The sequence below is a fragment of the Microtus ochrogaster genome, chromosome 24 (genome assembly GCF_000317375.1).
Source record: "Microtus ochrogaster isolate Prairie Vole_2 chromosome 24, MicOch1.0, whole genome shotgun sequence".
Taxonomy (NCBI): domain Eukaryota; kingdom Metazoa; phylum Chordata; class Mammalia; order Rodentia; family Cricetidae; genus Microtus; species Microtus ochrogaster.
This window is the reverse complement of record NC_022024.1, coordinates 17,548,185-17,552,648: the sequence shown is the minus strand read 5'-3', so window position 1 is coordinate 17,552,648 and position 4,464 is coordinate 17,548,185. Positions and strand designations below refer to the sequence as shown.

General features: G+C 42.2%; 1 protein-coding gene across 1 annotated transcript in view; it reads left to right on the top strand.

The window, feature by feature from the left end:
• Pawr (pro-apoptotic WT1 regulator) overlaps nt 1–4,464 on the top strand; it is an 85,208-nt gene that overhangs the window by 20,038 nt on the left and 60,706 nt on the right. The window lies entirely within an intron of this gene.

Sequence of the window (4,464 nt, the reverse complement as noted above, 5' to 3'; positions counted from 1 at the left end):
GGATCTCTGAGTTCGAGGCCAGCCTGGTCTACAGAGTGAGTGCCAGGACAGGCTCCAAAGCTACACAGAGAAACCCTGTCTCAAGAAACAAAAACAACGACAACAAAAGAAATCAGTGTGCATAAATAAAACCCTTAATTTAGGGTTATTGGCCTCCCCTCATTTTTACATAGAGTCTCTAGTACGGGGACTTTTGTGCCTTTCTCAGGCCACCAGCTTTTAGGGCTAGTCCTCCAGTATCTTAAAACTGTGGTCATTCTAATGAAACCAGTCAGGGTCTTTGAAGTGTTTGAAATACATAGGTCAAGGCAGGAGAATTTATCTTAATGTGTACCAAAGGTCTTTATCCCCGGGTTTGTCCCCTCTGAATCGTGCCTCTTGTGGTCTGAGCAATGGCACACAAGAACCTTGGATGGATTTGCCCGTGTCTCTTTAGTGAGCAGCGCAGTCTGTAGCCCTGTCCTGGTTGTTCAGCCCCCACCTCCCCGCCCTGTTCTCTCATCTCCCTTTCCTGTCAGGTGTTGAGAGTGAGTGGGAGGGAGGTGGGATGGGGTGGGTGGGGGTGGGGGAAGGGCAACACAGAGCGTTCCAGGTGCCCTGGAAGCAGAAGAGGCTCCTATCTGAACCTCCACAGGCTTCAATGCCACAGGCTTGAAGCGGAATTCTGTCTACTTACTCTAAGGAAATCAATTTTCTGGTTGCTGGAGCCATTCAAAACGTCCCAGACTTTTACTGAGACAAATCAAAGAGGCAGAGAAAACAAGACAGTGTGAAGAAACCTATATGTAGATATGCCAGTTTATCTTTAATAATTATCTATTTATGACCAATCTTATTTCACCCATTTTCCCCAGTCCCATTATTGGGAGATTTCCCAACATTTCACCTGTAAAAGTATGAATTTATGAAAGACATATACTGTAGCACAAATTAATTGATGTTATTAATAAAATCCCGGAGTCAGATATTGGGGTAAATGCTGAAAGATCGGAGAAGGAGCCAGAAACAAGAGAGACTTCTTACTTCTATCAAATCCTCAGACTTTGAAAGGCCCTGAATGCCTGTCTCCTCCAGCCTTAATCTCTGCCCAGGTATATCACTTCCTGTCTCCACCTCCCTGGCGCTGGGATTAAAGGCCTGTGCCTCCCAAGTGCTGGGATCAAAGGCATGAGATCCCAAATTCTGGGATCAAAGGTATGTGCCATCACTGCCTGACCTCTATGGTTAACTAGTGACTAGCTCCACCCCCTGATCTTCAGACAAGCTTTCTTTGTTAGAGCACAAACAAAATATCACTACAATATACTGATTTTTTTTTACAATAACCATTATATCACTATTATATATAAATAATCCAGAGTTCAAATTTCCATGTGTGTCTTGTGGTTTTATGTATTGACCAAATAAGATTTGTATATTGCAGGTCGGTTGGTCTGTCTGTCTATCTGTCTGTTTGCCTTTGCAATTTGTTTGTTGCATAGAGCTGGTCATTTGTTCTGTAGTGTTTATCTTAAAGTTTAATGCAGCCCTTGGAATTTGTTATTTCCTGTAAATTGTAGGTTAGATTTAAGCTTGTTTAAGCTCAGTTTCAGTCATTGCTTTTGTAGAAAGATCACTTCTTTTTTAGGTGGCTCTCTGTTTTTAAAAGAGGAGTGACGGTCTGACCCCTTCATATTCTGTGATGTCCGCAGTGACCAATGAGTTGGCTGGACACCTGTCACCAATCTTTTTACTTTTAGAATCCTCTTCATAGTCTTAAAAATTACTGAGGACTGTCAGCTATTTCTTGGTCTGTGTTTAATATTACTGTATCTACAAATGTTTGTCTTGCTAGAAACAAGACTGATAAACTTTAGACATTTCTGTCATTCAGACGTAGCAGGAATAAACGGTCTCGTCTATTGACATAAACAACATCTTCGCAAAGACCGCTCCGTAAGACAGAAACTTAAGACGACCAGTGTTCTGCACTTCTGCCTCTTTATACTTTCCAGCTGCACAGCACAGCTGGATTCCCATCATCGCCTGTCTGCGTCACTACTCAGATTGTTGTGAGAGCCTGTGTCTGTCAGGGAGCCTTTTTGCAGCTTTCCCTGCATTCCTGAGAGACTGAGGGGTGTGTGTGTGTGTGTGTGTGTGTGTGTCAGAGGGCCAGGTGGACCCTGGGATCTCTGTGGTGCCTAGCCTCTGCCTCTGGAGTTCTTTGGTTTGGTCCATTTTTATTAGCGATTGCTAAATAGAGCTACTCTGATTCCAGGGGGGGGAGGGTTTGTACCTCGGTGATCACCCCCCAGATTAGCCGTCTAACTATGTAGATGCAGTTTACAAAAACAGGGTCTTTTTAAAAAGGAAGCTGGAACTTTCTTTCCTGGATTTGTTTGGCCACAGAGAAAGGCTAGAGGATTAAGCTCTGTGGAAGCTTGCTCTACTTGAGAGTGCTTGGCAGGTGAGGGAGGGCTACCGATCCACTTGCTCTGCTCCCTTGAATTATTAAGATGGAGCTGCATCTTACAGGCCGTTTACTTTAGTAGTATATCAAGTGACATTAGACTCTAAGAAAGTTGCTTGGAGGATCTTAAAAAGGACAGGATCTTCACAGACCGGTCAACTTCCCTATAGAAATGTTGTAAAGATGAACAAGATAATGTCTGTACATAGTTTAAAGAGCTTGTTTATTATGGGGTAGATTTTTGTTAACTCCATAGGAGAAAAAAAGAAATACGGCCTCTGTTACAGGATATAGAGTTTTGCTGCAGTTTGGTCTTAAAAATCTGAGCTGTTTAATCTGCTTCCAGAATTACTTCCCAAATTGGAGCACTCCTGAGTAAAGACAGGAAGTCGTAAGAAGGCATACATGATAAAACTTAGAGACTAAAACCTTGGAATGAAATACAGTGGAGAGAGGGAGGGAGGTGCATGCCAGGGCAGCGCAAAGACTAGATTAATTAGGCCAATAAAAATCCAATTCTTGTCCCTTAGCTACGAACGAGAAGAAGTCATTTTAATTGCTTACTTGTGTATACTTGAGGGGAAATGTGAAATCAGCTCGCCTGTCCTTAAAAATTGGTACTTTAATTGACTTCTGGAATCTTTATGGTCCAACAGATGAGACAAGTTTATTGAGCTAAACTATATATAGCTCTTAAAATATTTGGCAGTTTAAATAGCTAATGTGGGCTAGCAGTGGGAAGTGTGTGAGCTGAAGGATGGAAGGAAGCTGGAGCAAGTATAATGAGCAGTCAGCAAAATAAATCTTCTCCAGTTGGGCTCACTCTCTGTTGTTTTTGGACCTGGTGAGAAGTGTTTTAGAGATAAGACGTTAATAGCATGGTTGCGGACTGAAGAATGTTCCGAGCTAGATATTTGCAACTAGGAGGAACCGAGATATTTATAAAACTTCCTTGAAAAGAGGGAAGCTGGTTTGTGGTGGTTTATGTCTGTAATCTCATCACTGGAAAGCTGAGGCAGGAGGATGGCCTCAAGTTCGCACTGGGAGACCTCGTCTCACACGCAGAAAGTTAAGAGTTCTTTTTTAGAGCCCTATGAATGGTATCGTTCCATGGAAGTCTTAAATTGGAGAGGAAATGAGATCTTTTCTTTCGTTGTTTTTTAGTGTTGCGTATTTATTGAGGTGTAGAGCAAACGGTACAGTTCAAGCCCCTAAAGTGTACATTTTCTAGGCTTTTGGGAAAAGTGTTTGTGACTGCTCCTTCAGCTAATTGAAGGATTACTGTCTCGTGTAGGTGATGATTGCAATGACCAAATTCAGCAGCATGTGGGAATTGGCGATGCATATGTGTTACTGTGATTGCCAACTTTTAGATCTATTTCCCTCCCTCCCTCCCTCCCTCCCTCTCTCCCTCCCTCTCTCCCTCCCTCTCTCCCTCTTCCTCTCCCTCCCCTCTCTCTTCCCCTTCATATACTCTGGGACCAGAGATGCAGTTGATAGAGTACTTGCCTAACATATGTAAAACACTGGTTCAGTCCTCAAGCCTGCATAAGCCAGGCTTGGTTAGAGCATGCCTGTCCTCCGGCGGTGAAGGCAAGAGAATTAGAAGCTTAAGTTCATCCTTCAGTAGTTTGAGGCCAGCCAGAGGCATATAAGACTCTGCTCCAAAAAAGGTACTCTGACCTTGAACCACGTTTAGGACTTTATTTTTAATTTTACGTTTAAGATGCTCATGTTCTAAAAGAAAAAAATTTAAAATAATCTGAGATCTCAAACACAGCTACTCAAACACTTACCATTTCTATACCATTTTAAATATCCTTCCAGAGATATTTTCTACTTTATATTTCTTTTTTTTTTTTAATCTAATGAGTGTAAAATATTTTGCAATTTAAAAATACTATAGTTAAGGGTTGGAGAGACAGCTCAGTGGTTACTAGCATTTACACTTTTGGTTTTTCGAGACAGGGTTTCTCTGTAGCTTTGGAGCCTGTCCTGGAACTAGCTCTTGTGTA